The following is a 17,326-nucleotide window of genomic DNA, read 5'->3' on the forward strand; positions in this document are numbered from 1 at the left end:
GGGTGAGTAAATGCTACTTTTTGGATGAGCTATCCCTTTAAGTCATCCATAATTCTTTGTATGACACCGGTTCACATGACATGAAGACTGGAGTATTGACGTGTAAAAATACAACCTTGACATCACAAGTTAATGTTAGAAGGTAGAATAGAAAACTTTTTATTTTTTTAATAATTTTTTTTATCAAATAAAGTTGCACTTGTGAACTTACAAGAGGTTTTTTTAAAAAGCATTAAAGAATGACTGATCCCAAGAAGTTTTAGTTTGCTTCTCAGTAGCTATATGTTTACACACAACCAGTCCGTTATTAATGGAATGACAACTTAATCTGACAGAAAAAATCTTTAAGTAAACACTTTAATTAATCTAATTAGGCTTTATACAAATAAGGGAACAGGTGTTGTATCTTTTCTAATCCGATTGCAAAGAAATGTAAACACTTGATCGAACTGAAAACCAAAACTGGAAGGTCCCGTGCATGTATAAATGATGCGGAAACAGTGTGGTAACATTTTTGTTGAATGTCATATGATTAAAAAATTCTGGGAAGTGCAGCAGAACAATGACTCAACAGCCTGTTTTGGCCACTGGAAAATCCCACTTTTACTGCTTAAAATTTAGTGTGCTTGATGTGGTCTTCTAATTAGGACACTCTTACGCACCATCTAGGAATGGTGAACAACATGAAAGACAAGACCCCAAAAATTAAGTCAAAGATTTATTGGGGTTTGAATTCGGGAGCTGACAAGGCCAAAATAACATACAAAAATTCCTTTATGTTAAATCTCTAACTTACCTGATCAAAAAGAAATGAAAAGAAAGTACAATTCACTACCCTAACTACCTAACACCAAAAACAGAGGTCAAAAGGTTTTACAAAAAAAATGGCATCAAATTCCTTACTATCCCATATATATATATATATATATATATATATATATATATATATATATATATATATATATATATATATATATATATATATATATATATATATATATATATATATATATATATATATATACACATACACTATTTACAAACTATTTACAAAAACAGGCAACCATATTTGAAGGACAATTTAAAATCCAATGGATTTGGACAATCCAAAATCAAGGTCAAACAAGATGGTGGAACAAAGTATCATAAACAAAGCAAACACTAAAAAAAACAGTACTCACAAATCTCAATATTCCCAGTTGTAATCAAAAACTCTGAACTATACCACATACAAACGTTTCAAGAAACACAAGCAAGTGACCAAAAACAAGATGGCAGCCAAGGCAGTAGTGTCAAGAACAAGCAATCTGGAAGTGGCCAATTAGATGTGTTCTAAGCAAAACAGAAAAAAACAGACAAGACAAACAAGGGATTGTAACAGACACAAAATAGTTAAATAATAAATATATCTGCTATTTATTGTATATAGTGTATAATCCCAATATGGTGCTAAATGTCAAAAAGAAAAATATTATTTTTCTAAGGTAGGAGAAGTCACTGCGCTTCAGAAAATGAAATGCAATGATTGTGCAGTGGGTCTTGGAGGCGTGAGAACACTTTTTGGGCACAACCACACAGTTCTGGGGATAATAATACCGAAGCATTTTGATGATGGACTTCTAAGGCATTTTCGAATAACCAAAGCAACATTTTAGTTGTTTTCAATGTGGTCCAAAAGTCCACAAAATTAGGGTTGCGCTGGTCTGAAAATAGCAACAAATTGCTCCACACACGTCTTGAGCCTTATTGTGCAGGGTTGTAAGATTGGCAGGGGCGTCGCTAGACCCCATTTACTGGGGCACGTGCCCCAGTAAAAATTGACTGTGCCCCAGTAAATGCTTTGAGATACTATTTACTTTATATTAAAGTGTATTTATTAAGAGTGTTAATCCCAGAATAAAGACAGTATTCTCTATGTGCAACCTAACCAACGCTAGTGAAAGAAATGTAGTTTAATCAAAAAGCAAACTGAATCTGAAATCTGTGCAGAAAAAACCATGCCTGCGCGTCTCACGCACCACTCCTGCTTGACTCTGACGTGCTGCTCTGCCATTCAGATGTTTATTATTGTTTTTGTTTTTTGATTGTTTTCCAGAATGCATAGGCCTTGCAGCAGATGATGATGCTTTTCATAACAAGATTGACAAAAATAAATAAATTGTTTATTTTAAAATTCCTATCTGTTTCTATATAGATTTATTTATAATGTAGTATATTTTGTTTGTTTATTAAATAGCTGTAGTGCAACATTTGGATGTACCTTCTTTCTGCTCCAAGTATGTAAATATATCCCTTTTATTAATACAGTATAAATCTCTGCTAACATTTTGTTTAAATGTCATATACTGCTAATACTTAGTGTAAATAGCATCTACTATCTATTAACGCTTAAGTAAACTGTAAACAGCATTTTCTGTTTATTTATATGTAGTGTAAATACAATTTTTTAACTAAATGTCATAAACCAAATAATACATTTGAGTTTATCAAGTCCTTTAGTGCAAACAGTGTATGATACATTTTTAGTGTAAATAACATACTTTCAGTAACACTGCAATAGCATCTACCTTCTATAAACACTAAAAATGTAAATGGCATAAACTTTCTATAAGCACTGAGTGCAAATAGCATCTACCATACACTGTTAAAAATTGTCCCGTTAAAAAACAGTAAAATACTGGCAGCTGCAGTTGCCAGCAATGTACTGTTATTTTACAGTAAGTTGCTGTAAAATACATGGACTACATTGATTTACACAATACTCAAGTTAACTCATTTTGCTCACTGAAAGCAACTGCCTCAACTTGGTCAACTGCTGAATGAGTTTATGAAGTAATGTGCTATATATGCTTAGAAGCATACTTATAATGATAACTTATTTTAGTTAATTAAAAAAGTTCGGTTTAACTCTAATGTCTTATTTTTCACAACAGCACACATACATGTAAATCTGGAACTACCAGAGAGATTCTGACTGCATCAGCAACTAAACAGCTGATGTTTTTAAATAGAAAAACATGCAGAATAACATCAGCAGCTCATTGTTCATCTTTAACTCATACACTGGCTCTACTCTCCTCCACAACGGTGACATACAAAAGAAATTAGCTACAGGTTTTACAGTAAAATACTGTTTTTTCCTAGATTTAACGGTAATCTACTGGCAGCTGTGGTTGCCAGCAATCTACTGTTTTTTTACAGTCTATTTCCGTAGTGTAAATTAACATTATATTACTGTTAAAATACATTTTCACACTGTGTTTTTACCTCTCCCATCTTTAACCCTTTAAACCCCAGAGCAAATACCCCAGTTTTTATTGAAGTGTCCACACTACTGAGTGTTCAAGAAACATGTAGCAAAGCTGAAGTAAATTCATTAATTAGCTGACTAATTAAATGATAATTGAGGATTAACAATGAACAAATGAAGAAATACTGAAGGGAAAAAACAAGAACAGAACATACAAAACTTTAGTCACAGCTTTATAATGAAATAACCTGAAGAACAACAAATGATTAAATCATTTAAATGATCAGCGGATGATTAAACAACTCTACAAACATCATCACCAGCTACACTTATTACTTAATACATGCATTTTTGTATAACATTTACTAAAGTTCTTCTTGAGAAAAAGTTAAAGTTTTACGTCACCATCATGGAGAACAGAGTTTGCTTTAGTTGGGCTCTTAGCCCTGTCATTTTTAACATTTATATATATTGGCTGCTGCAATTATTAAGAACTTTGTTTAAAAAGCTTCTTTGTTGTGGCAAGCCAGCCAAAAACCTAAATAAGATCTGGTGATGTTCATGTTGCTATTAAATGGCAGAGTCTGTTCTCATTTAGTATAATAAAATTTACTGCTCCTATTCAATGTTAAATCTGTTGTTTTACATTATATGTCTATATATGGCAATGATTTCTGGAAGTTTTTAAGAATATCTTGGACAATAACACTGCTCTATGGTGTGAATCGCACTCAAAGAGACATCAATAATCAGCATATGAACCTCAATAATGGTGACAACTAACAAAATTAACAGTTTAACTCACGAACAGGCAACTGAAAGTCTAAACATAAACAACAGCAGAATCAAACACAAATAAAGACAACTGTGAGACCATTATACAACATTTATTTATACCGCAATGCATGCTGGGATATTTGTACCGTGCCACTCCCAGCATGCATTGCAGCATGAAACGTTTGAGATGTTACCATTGTTGAGATACAAGGTCAGATTCATCAGGTCTGAGTGTGTATGTGTCATAACTGAAATGTTTTTGTATGTTATTTCTTAACTGTTAAGTAATTACGGAGGTATCTTTTCTGTTTCCTCTTCTCATTAATTAAATTAATACCTGCAACTAAGCATAAAATCTATTGCATCAGGCCCTTCTTCCAGATTTATAACAAAACATTTATCAGTATTAATTTCAGACAAATAGATTTCTCTATTTATTGACTTTCCAACTTGATTGCCATAATACAAGCATTTTGTTAACTCTTTATTATAGTAATTGGAGAGTCTGAATGAATAAGTTTAAGGGTGAAGAGCCCAACTAAACCAGCCCCTCACTCCATTACGGTGACACAAAAAACACCTCAATTTCTGTTGGATCTCAATGAGAATAGTATGGAAGTCAAATCAGTCAGTAATAAGTGTGTGTCTGCTGTTGTTTGTGGAGTTGTTTAATGATCCTCTGCTGAGACTGAAGGTGTTTTATTTTATTTTATTTAATGTAACTGACGTCACTGTTTGTTTCTTGTTTATTTTCTTCAGTAATTGTAATTATTAACAGCAGGAGTTCATCAGTGTCTGAATTCACTCATTAGTGTTCATTAACTCTGTCAGGTGAACTATATTAGTTAACTAGTGTATGAAATAGTGAACAAGGACACAAAGTGTGATTTCAAACACAGACTTCAAAACATCGAATCTGAACTCTGTTAGCTCACAGTTTTCTACAGTTGGTTACTTTCTCGAAAACAAAAATGTTACCCAGAAAGCACTGTTTTTAACAGAATATTACTGTTTTAGTGAAAAAACATTATTTTACCGTAGAATCTGACCGTTTTTTAACAGCAATTTTTTACAGTGTACTTTTTGTTGCTATATTGTGTAGTATCTGATGCTATTAGTACTTAGTGTAAATAGCATCTCTTGCTATTTGCGCTTAGTGTAAAAAGCATCTCTATATATATATTCTAGTTTGTGTATTATGTTACCTAGTATTCTGTTTATAATCGTAGAAGGCCAGTTGTTATGTTGTCAGGTTGAATAGATAAAATGTTTTTTTGTATCTTAATTTGTTTACCGCTATCTTGTTTAACATTTGCAGGTTGTTATTTGTTTTATTTTCAGACAAGATGATCTGTTATAATGTATTTGTATGCTGTCAGCTTTAACACATATTCCATATTACTGTTGTATTATTTATTTGTAATTTATGCTGTTGGCCTGTTCAACATTTGCAGCTTTTCATTGTTATTTGTTTTATTTACAGTTTTACTCATTTTTACCACATGTATCTGTTATAATGAGTTTATAGATTGTCATCTTGTAGAGTATTTATATATAGCTGTGAAATATTATTTGTTATTGTTGTGCAAAAACCAGCATCGATGGACGTCCTTCCAAGATAAAGGGGGTGGTGTTTGGTAAAGATCAGTGGTTCTCAAACTTTTTCACCTCAGAAAGAATTTGTCTACCTAATAACCACCTAATGATGACTATCATTGAAATATAGATGCATAAAAGGCCTAATTAATCAGCTACAGCTTTGCACAGTTCAAAAACAAGGTAGATTTATTCGTAAAATTATGTTAGATTCTTAAAACACTATAAATAGTTTAAACATTAATATTGTACTGCTCTCATGTTTAAATAAAAATGCATTTAAAAGTTAATTAAAATTGGTACTGTTCGTAAAAAGTTAAAAAAAAAAAAAAAAAAAAGTTCTGTGCTTAGAGGTAAAGTATTAGCTTATAGTAACCTACTGTATATTCATTAAAACCTAGAAATGTAGCTTGGACCCCAAACATTGTCATCATATTCATATTATATTTAAACCATGTTGATACATTTTGAAACATATGTTGCATGTACATATGGCATATTTGTATGGGGGAGACTGGGATAGTTGTAATTCTATTATATTTCTCTATTTATCTTTGAGATCTTTAATTACACGTGTCTGCTATTAAATGGCATTTACGTTATTTCTGCAGCTCAAACAGAAAATGTGACCACTTTTAGTTTCAAACAGGAGGAGTGAAATTGTACAATTCACCCCACAGTCTCTGTTAGTTGAAACACAACCCGTGGTGAGATGTATCATTATAAAATGAGAATTATGACCAAAAAATGGATTTGAAAGCTTTTGTTCAACATTGAGCTTTACAGGATAATTTGTGTTTCTCTGTGTTACAAAGGTGAATAAAATGTGCAAATGTGCATCAGCTTCAACAATTGGATTAGTGTGTGCAGGCTTTATGAGGTCAAACATTGAAGACAAACTACTTTGACTTATTCCTTTTTCAAGAGCTATAGGAATACTGAAAGGAAATCGTATAAATACAGTTTTAAATCTGCTTGGGGTTGGTGAAAACATTTCACTGATGTTGCAAGCAAGTTACTAGCTCTTGTTGTTTCAAATGACCCAGCGTTATGTGGCCATGAATCTGTTCTTACAGCTAACAGCTAAAACATTATTACCAACAATTTGGATTAAATATATACACACATATATACACACATTACATATATTTAACTACAAATCAGGCCTTGCTATCTTAAAAATAATTAAAGTCAAAAATATTACTTTATTAGCTGAAATGAGCTGTTTTTTTCTGTCTTACTGTGTGCTATGAGGACTAATATGAGCATGTGTGAAGTAAATCAACTGATTTGTAACTAGTTCCTAGTCATGGAGATTGGAAGTGTTACAACTATCCTCAGTCTCTCCCTTAAAATATAAACATTAACTTGTATTTTAAATATATGAGTCACAATTAGATATTTAAATTAGAGATCAGATCTGCTCACCGCACCTCATTTACAGTATGTTTGTCAGAATAGTGAATGATTATAAATAAACTGTTTGATTAATTTATACATGATTTATCAATTCATATGTACAGCAAATCCTCCTCACCCGCTGGCCAGGCCCCCTAAGCACCACCACAGTCAGCCAGCCCACCATTGTTCAAGGCCAGAGGGAGAACGAGATCTGCCTCTTCACCTGTGGACCAGCCCCCCTGCCACGACCCCAGCCCGCCTCCACCTCCCTGTACTGGGGTTGGGGATTAGGTTTGTGATAATAGGGGTTGGTCATCCATGGCCGGAGAAAGAAGGCAAGTTCCACCTCCTCACCCGCTGGCTAGGCCCCCCAAGCACCTTCCCAGCCAGCCTGCCTACCATCGTCCATGGCCAGAGGGAGAACGAGATCCACCTTTTCACCCATGGGCCAAGTGAAGGTGGGCCACCACCCTGTTTTGGGGTTGGAGGTTAGTTTTGTGATGGTGGGGGTTGGTTGTCCATGGCTGGAATAAGAGGGCACGATCCACCTCCCCACCCGCTGGCCAGGCCCCCTAAGCACCACCACAGCCAGTCAGCCCACCGTTGTTCAAGGCCAGAGGAAGAACGAGATCTACCTCTTCACCTGTGGACCAGACCCCCGGCCACCACTCCAACCCGCCTCCACCACCCTGTCTTTGGGTTGGGGGTTAGGTTTGTTATGATGGGGGTTGGTCGTCCATGGCCAGAGAGGGAGGGTGAGATCCACCTCCTGACCCACTGGCCAGGCCCCTCGGCCACCACCCCAGCCCGCCTCCATCACCCTGTCTTGAGGTTGGAGTTAGGTCTGTGATGGTAGGAGTAATTATCCATGGCCAGAGAGAGAGGGCGAGATCCTGCCCCTCACCAGCTGGCCAGGCTCCCTAAGCAACACCCCAGCCTACCAGACCACCATTGGATATGGCCAGAGGGAGAATGGGATCCCCCTCTTTTCCATGGGCCAGGCCCCCTATCCACCACCCTAGCCCGCCTCCACCACCCTGTCTTTGGGTTGGGGGTTAGGTTTATGATGGTGGGGGTTGGTTGTCCATGGTCAGAGAGAGAGAGTGAGATTCCACACCCACCACCCCAGCCTGCCTTCACCACCCTTTATTGAGGTTTGGGGTTAGGTTTGTGATGATGAGAGTTGGTCATCCATGGCCAGAGAGAGAGAGGGCGAGATCAACCTCCTCACCCGCTGGCTAGGCCCCCCCAAGCACCTCCCCAGGCAGCCTGCCTGTCATTGTCCATGGCCAGAGGGAGAACAAGATCCACCTCTTCACCTGTGGGCCAGGTGAAGGTGAACCACCACCCTATTTTGGGGTTGGATGTTAGCTTTGTGATGGTGGGGGTTGGTCGTCCATGGCCAGAAAGAGAGGGCAAGATCCACCTCCTCACCCGCTGGCCAGGCCCCCTTAGCACCACCACAGCCAGCCAGCCCACCGTTGTTCAAGGCCAGAGGGAGAACGAGATCTACCTCTTCACCTGTGGACCAGACCCCCCGCCACGACCCCAGCCCGCCTCCACCACCCCGTACTGGGGTTGGGGATTAGGTTTGTGATGGTAGGGGTTGGTCATCCATGGCCAGAGAGAGAAGGCAAGATCCACCTCCTCACCAGCTGGCTAGGTCCCCCAAGCACCTTCCCAGCCAGCCTGCCTACCATCGTCCATGGCCAGAGGGAGAACGAGATCCACCTTTTAAGAGCAAAAATGGCAACATTTCAGAATGTGCTTAAACAGAAAAAATATGTGCATGACCATTAATACAGTTATCCTTATAGTGTTCAATAAAACCTTTTTTTTTACAATTTTTCTCGTCATCAATGCCAATTTTCATTTCAAATATGATGAAGACTAAAGATAAATAGCAAGACGACCTAAATGTCACTGTGAGCATTTCTGACCTTCTTGTGAGAACATGCTTTATTTTAAAGTATGAATATGAGAGTGTAGATGTAGAATCTGAATAATTCCCCTAATCGAATACGTTTCCTGAGTCAGAATCTGTAGCTGCAGTGCCTTTGGCTCTCAGTAGGGAAGATAAATGTGTCTTCTCATCATAATACATTGAGCTGAACTCTAGGTTTGTGTGTGTGTGTGTGTGTGTGTGTGTGCGTGTGTGTGTGTGTGTGTGTGTGTGTGTGTGTGTGTGTGTGTGTGTGTGTGTGTGTGTGTGTGTGTGTGTGTGTGTGTGTGTGTGTGTGTTTCTTTGAATCTCATTTTTCTCCATGTAACAAGGACAGCATTTTACTTGTAAATTGTTGGTAGTTGCTCTTGTGTTGTTGTCCCGTTACATTCATCTTTGTCAAAAATAAATTATTTGTTGTCGACATATAAAGACGCTGATCAATGTTCTGATCGACTAACATATTTCCTCACTTTTAAACTTTTCCCAGTTTTATTATTTTATTTATTTATTTATTTTTTATTCCTTTGTCATTGTCATTTTTGTGAAAAAATGGAAGAGCGCGGCGCAGTTTTTCTGAGCTTGCTGTCAGATGCAAGTACTTGGATGGATTTGCTGAAGTGTGAAATATAGCCTTGACAGTCTTGATATGGAGAGGTATTAACAAAAATACAGCACTCTTCTTTCTGGATATTTAGTTTTAAGATGGAGAATATTTTACTCAGTCTCTACTCTGAGTAAAACGAAAGGAATATGAAAATATCAGACAATTTTAGAGAAGAGAAAATGATCAAGCAGAATGCAGAAGTGGATGAACGGATGAAAGGAATTATGATGCAGTAGATTGATGATGCTTAATTAAGACAGAATTTAAAAGGATTTATTGATATTGTTGCTATAAATTTAAATTTTACATAGTAAACAAATATGTTCAGATATAAAAGAAAATAAGTAACTACATGTACTTGTATTTTGTTATGTTAACGATTAGCTGCTTGTTGTTATTCACAATTTACTGGGAAAAACTTTGCAGTAAAGTTTAATTAGTTAATGTACTAACTGGAACTAAGCATGAGCCATACTAGTACAGCATTTATTAATCATTGCTCAAGATTTACTAATGCATTATTAACATCAAAATTCATGTTAATGCACTGTGTTAACATGAACTAACAATAAACAATTGTGTTTTCATCAACTAAATTAACTAACATAAACAAATCCTTAAATACATATATTGTTCTTCTTAGGAAATGCTATAACTAATAAAACCTTAATGTAAAGTGTTACTACTTACTGTTAGTAAAGTAAGTGCCATAATCACAAATAAATAAAAGTGCCGTAGCTGTGTAACTGCTGTGAAATCTAATTTTTAATTATATTCAGGGGAGTTTTTTATGTCCCTATTTTTAATAGTCCCAAAGGGCATTATGACATTTTAGAAGGAAAGGTTTTGCTAAATCCCCTTGCATAATTAAGCAAATTGCAGTCCTTGTTCTTACATTTTTTTCTGCTTAGGATAAAAACGAGCTTTGAGGATGGTTTAATTATTGTCTTATGTTTATAACAACAACAATCATTTATATATGCTATATTTAACTAATAGTTCATTTAAAATTATAAAATTATCAGAAGATTTTTTAAATTAATCCATTATTTTCAAAAGCTATTTATAATAATAATGAGCAGTTATTTGACAAATGAAGATTAATTAGCTATTTAAACAAAGATTGTTTTTTATATTCATATATCCATATTGATGTTGATCAATAACATACATGAGCTGAATATTCTTAATTCAAAATACTGACTCAAGTCGAGTAGTAGAGGTCAAGTCTGAAGGTAAATATGAAAGAGCTCAAAACAAGAAAATGCAATAAAGACTTTTTTCCCCTCAGTCCCAAATTAGCACAGCACCCACTGCTCCTGGCAACTTACTGTAACTGCTAATGTATGGTAATATTGACTACATGTGTCGGTGCTCAATGGCCCATATTCAACTGCAGATGTCAAGCTGGGAGACGATCGCTTCTCTTCCATGTCCTGATAGTGCTAAATGCAAAGGATAAAAGGACATTTAAAGCAAGAGAGACAGAGAGAGCAGAAATATAACTAAGCAAAATATGGCCACAAAACTGTTCAGATGAGTAAGTTCAACCTGTAATGGCAGTTAAGTCCTGAAAAATAACTGTAAAGGTATCAATAATGCTAATTTGTCATTCAAATCGAAAAATCAATATTCAGCTTTTTCACACATATTAATACCTGATTTTCAATATTTATTCCAGTTTCGGAAACTTCCATTGAAAAGAACTAAATCAAAAATTACCTCAAGGTTATTTTTGGTCTGCTGTAATTTGTTAATTGTAATAAAATGTATTTTAATTATCGATGGATGAACTGTGGGGAGAATAACATCACCTTATTATACTAGGCCGGGTTTATTGGAGATACGTGTCTCAGCCTACAGTTTTGCAAAACATAAATACGTTGCTCCAGGTACATTTCATTGCATGTTTCAGATGACAAATCCACTAGAGGACACATGTTTTTGGCAAATCTAAACTATTACTTAAGGTCAGTTTTGTTTTGCTTCAGTGAAAAGGCAAAGCACCTGGTGATCCACACACCTAACTTAACTTCCCTAAACAAGAAAAAAGTGCACTGCAATGACATAGTTTTATGTTAATTTTACATGGCTTTCTCTTTTGTGAAACTTTTGTTTGCATCACAAGTACAACGACATAAAAAGTGAGCCATAGAGCAAAATGATGTGGTGAGACTGTATTGTAAAAAAGGCAAATAAACTGGATTACAAAGATACTACTTATTTAGTGTTGTGCGAAGAGATGCATGAAAATAATCATTAATTTGTCAATAAAACGTCCCTGTAAATATCACTATTGTTAAAAGAAACAAAAGTTGGTAAAATCATACACTGCAAAAATCTATTTGTGTTGGGACAACAAGGAATTAAGTTAACTTATACATTTTTTTCAAATGTAAGTGGATTGAACTTAAAACAATTACAAAAAACTCAAGAAGTTGTGTTGCTTCAGCTTATTTTAAACAAGTAGATTGAACAACAGTAAACATCATTTTTCTAGTGTAATATCCTGCAGCATATCTATAAACACGTGAAGTATGTTTTTGTGCTTTCACAAAAAAAGGCTGAAAAAGTAGCATGTATTTAGCGTATGTTACATTCTACCTATAGTTTTCACTTATTGTTTAAAGTTTAATGGAAGTTTTACCTATAATCCCCATTCCACACAAAGCATTGATTGATTCTTACTTTCATCAATGACCTGAAGATCTTGGTGTTTTCAGCATCTGTTGTCTCACTTTATGAACACATGAACTTCATCACTTCTTAAGTATTTTAATATTTAATTTGAGGAATAAGGGCAAGGCATTGGCACCGTAGGTAGTGCTGTTGCCCCACAGCAAGAAGGTTGCTGGTTCGAACCTTGGCTCAGTTGGCGTATCTGTGTGGAGTTTGCATGTTCTCCCTGCCTTCGCGCGGGTTTCCTCCGGGTGCTCCGGTTTCCCCCCCAGTCCAAAGACATGTGGTACAGGTGAATTGGGTAGGCTAAATTGTCCGTAGTGTAGGTGTGTGTGTGTGTGTTTGGATGTTTCCCAGAGATGGGTTGCGGCTGGAAGGGCATCCACTGCGTGAAAACTTGCTGGATAAGTTGGCGGTTCATTCCGCTGTGGCGACCCCAGATTAATAAAGGGACTAAGCCGACAAGAAAATGAATGAATGAATGAATTTGAGGAATATAATATCCTGTATACACAGAAACTCAAGCATCTTCACAGCAAACCATCTAAATAAAGATGTACTCAAAAAAATTGAAAAAGTATTGATTTCTAAAACAGATTTTAATCTTTACGGAAAGTCCAGAAAACGTAACAGGAAAAGGATAAAAAAAATGTTAAAAAAAACAACAACTCAAGAATGAAATTGAATTTGGAAAAAAAAAATGTAACATAAATAGATTTCACAGATGTCTTATTTGATGAAGAAAGAAAGAAAGAAAGAAAGAAAGAAAAAGAAAGAAAGAAAGAAAGAAAGAAAGAAAGAAAGAAAGAAAGAAAGAAAGAAAGAAAGAAAGAAAGAAAAGAAAGAAAGAAAGAAAGAAAGAGAAAAAGAAAGACAAAAAATTTTTTGTGCAAATATTTTTGATGACTTAACCAGCCACATGGCCTTTCATGGCTTTAAAATCTTGGCTGAAAAGCGTGTATTTAAATGTCTCATAAACAGTCAGATCTGTTTGAGCTCTCTGTAGACTCTCTGTCAAACTTGACCTTTACCAAGTAAAAAGAGATGCAAATAGCCAGTCAGTCCACTGTGCTGAGTTCTTTATTGTTGTAAATTGGTTTAGAAGCACCTGGATCCATTGAGAAAACCTGCCAGTCATCTCAGAATTTCAATAACACGATTTTCTCACTCCTTCCTCATTTCTCTTAACCTACACTTTGATGGCTCCAAATCCTTAGTATCGCTTCACAAACACAATGATCGTTGCAAACTACGAAAAGATTAGTTTCCCCTACACATGCACTTGCATCAGCAAGTTTATTTTAGCTTTGGCCTGAAAGCAGATAATATTTATAAGATCCAGAGGAATGAATATATTGAAAACACATGGGATTTCTACGCTAGGGGCCTCTTTTTTTCTCCACGCTTTAAGACAGATTAAAGCAGCACAAAGGGTTTAAGGTTTAAAGGTTTTCAAACTTTGGAGTTGTATTTTATCTCCCAGTCTAAAATATGTACATCTTAAACACATTAGACAGGGAGTGGTAGTGAATTTAATTAAATTGTCTATTTCATCATCTCTCTCAAATCAGCTTTACACCGGCTCATCTTTTTAGTGATGTATGAAACTTTAGTGATACTTGAAATATATTTCTTTAATTTCTTTAAATCCTCGAGCTCTCTTCTGTTCCATCCATGGAGATAGCTAACTGTGTTTTATAAAAAGAATAAAGCAATCATATAAAACATGGAAGTAAAACCTAAGTTGAGCCATGATGTAGTTTCATTAATATCCGAACAACAGGTTTTGTGAAAATCTTTTGTACATAGGTTTCTCTAGATTTGGCAAACAGAAGATGTATGATAAAATATGGGGCCCTTCCTTAATGTATATTTTTACAATGACTCTGTAATTTTTTTCTGTAATCCTTTTTATTCTCCTTCCTTTTTACATGTCATTCTATTTTGTTTCTTTTTCCATTAGTCTGGCTGAGATTCTTTTGAACAAATCTCACCCAGTGAATAAAACACTAAAAGCATTTTGTTAACATACACTCACTGGCCACTTTATTAGGTACACTTGTCCAACTGCTCTTTAACACAAATTTCTAATTAGCCAATCACATAGGAGCAACTCAATGAATTTAGGCATGCAGACATGGTCAAGACGACCTGCTGCAGATCAAACAGAGCATTAGAATGGGGAAGAAAGGTGTCTTTGAACGAGGTATGGTTGTTGGTGCCAGACAGACTAGTCAGAGTATTTCAGAAACTGCAGATCTATTGGGTTTTTCATGCACTACCATCTCTAGGGTTTACTGAAATGCAACAGTAACTCAAATGACCACTTGTTACAACTGAGGTATGCAGAAGATCATTTCTAAATGCACAACACGTCTAACCTTGAGGCGGATGGGCTACAGCACCAGAAGACCACACCGGGTGCCACTCCTGTCAGCTAAGAACAGGAAATTGAGGCTACAATTTGGATAGGCTCATCAAAATTGGACAATAGAAGATTGGGAAAATGTTTCCTGGTCTAATGAGTCTCAATGTCTACTGCAACATTCAAATGTTACGGTCAGTATTTGGCATTAACAACATGAAAGCATGGATCAGGCTGGTGGTGGTGGTGGTGGTGTTGTAATGGTGTGGATGTTCTTGGCACATTCCTCAGTCATCCCATTAGAGGCCCATTAGTATCAATTGAGCATCGTGTCAACACCACAGCCTACTTGAGTATTGTTGCTGATCATGTCCATCCCTTTGTGGCCACAGTGTACCCATCCACAGCAGGTTAACGCGCCATGTCATAAACCATGGATCATCTCAGTCTGGTTTCTTGAACATGACAAAGAGTTCACTGTCTTCAAATGTAGAATAAAAATATCAATAACATAGCAAATATCACCTTAAAAAATTAAAATGAAAATACAAAAGACCCATGATCAGTACAAAATGTAAGAAATATTAAATGGAATCAGTTATTGTTTCATTCATTTTCTTTTCGGCTTAGTCCCTTTATTAATCTGGGGTTGCCACAGCGGAATGAACTGCCAACTTATCCAGCATATGTTTTATGCAGCAGATGCCATTCCAGCTGCAACCCATCACTGGAAAACATCCATACACACTCATTCACACACTTATACTATGTTCAATTTAGCCTACCCAATTCACCTGTACCACATGTTTTTGGACTTGTGGGGGAAACCGATGCCAACACGGGGAGAACATGCAAGAAATGCCACACAGAAATGCCAACTGACCCCAGATGAGGCTCGAACCAGCAACCCTCTTGCTGTTAGGTAAACGTGCTACCCACTGTGCCCCCGTGCTGCCAGCACAGTTATTAATATGTAGTTTATTTACTATTAAATATATATACAGTATATAGCTATATACTCATGTGAGATAAACTCGAAACATTTTCTAAAGATGAACAACATGCGTGTGTGGTGTCTCTCCATAACACATCCGTGCACGTTCATATATCTGAAGGACATTTATCTTCAGCGGAAAAAAGGATTAGTTACTTTTTTTTTTTTTAAAAAACTGCACATTTTTCATAATCTTAATCTGAATCTGAAGTAATTACTCCAATTATGCACATGCAGCCATCTCAGATGAAAAGTGCAGCTGTACGTCTTTGCACAGCATGCATTGAAAATATTATCACATGGTAATTAGGACGTTTTATAATTGACAGATGGATTAATTCATTTAAATAGGGACAGAGCTATTTTGAGATAAATTCTCTGCGTTGTCACATTCCATGCTGACTGTCAGTCTGTAAATTACTCAGCTAGTTACTGGTTTTGCCAGTAGGTGGCGACTAGTGTTGTTATGAGCGAGTCATTTATTCAATCGACTTGTTGAAAAACACTGACTGATTCATAAACAAACCCCACTGTGCAAATGATTTCTTGTAAGCTTGTCTGGAACTCTTTTCACTGTGGTAGCAAAAATACAACAATTGTAGGTGAAATGATGGTTGCACATTGTCCTTGTGTCTTTTCGGAGTTAAAAAGCAAAGGTTTCTGTCCTTGATTTTTAACCTAGAACATTTTTATAATCTAAGAATATACTCTCTCTCAGACACAAAATACATAAATGCAATTAACCATAAAATGCAGCATTTCAGGCATTCTGTTAAAAAAGAGGATAAGACTGTGATTTTAAAAAGGAAAAAAAAATTAAGAGAGAGCCATCAGCAATCCCCCGAGCACAGCTCTGTTTCCCCCTCAGTCTAGATCAGGGAAAAACTGCAATGAATAATGAAAGTGAGAGAAACTTTATTCTTTTGACAATTCAGAACTTTGAAGCTGCACAAGAACTCTTTCCATTTGAAAATCATATATACCTGTTGTTTTAGCATGGACAGTTTTTTCTCTCTGGAACTGGTTTTAACTGCTAGATTTCCTTGAGTATAACAGCTCAGTTATATCTTAGCGTTATCATATAATCACCTTAGAATTATAAGGTTCTATCTGACATTTTTGTCAAAATAGAGTAATTGATATATTCTTAATAAATGACAACTTATTTACATTATGGGATTTTTTTATGAGTTTTTTACATTTAAAGACTTTGTATTTAAAAAATGAATGTTACACACTATGCAACACATACTGCTATGGAATGCAAAAACTTTGAAGCTCATTACCTCAAAATCATTCAGAATGCAGAAAGAACCTTATAATTCCAGGGTGAAGATATTTATCTTTATACAACAGTTCTGTCTGGATCTTGATTCTGATTGGCTGAAAGACGTATTATATTTAAGTAATATCAGCATCCATACAGCCTCTTTACCCTTCGTGTATTACTCCGCCCACATACAGCCAGCTACAGGCAGACACTACAGTTTGACAAATATTACTGCAGTTAGACAACAAAATATACTTTTGAGGCTTTTTAGAAGATATAACAGTCTGATTTCTAACTATGGTAGATCAAATCAATATTAAATTGGTAAGCACACCTGCCATCACTTCTGTTTTTCATGGGAGTGTCCCATTTTTCAGACCAGTCTCCCACAAACATCCTGTTTTTATTTCCTACAAAAAAAACCCCCGGAATTTTACCCATCCCT

This window comes from Danio rerio, chromosome 12, assembly GCF_052040795.2.
Source record: "Danio rerio strain M-AB ecotype USA chromosome 12, GRCz13ab, whole genome shotgun sequence".
NCBI lineage: Eukaryota > Metazoa > Chordata > Actinopteri > Cypriniformes > Danionidae > Danio > Danio rerio.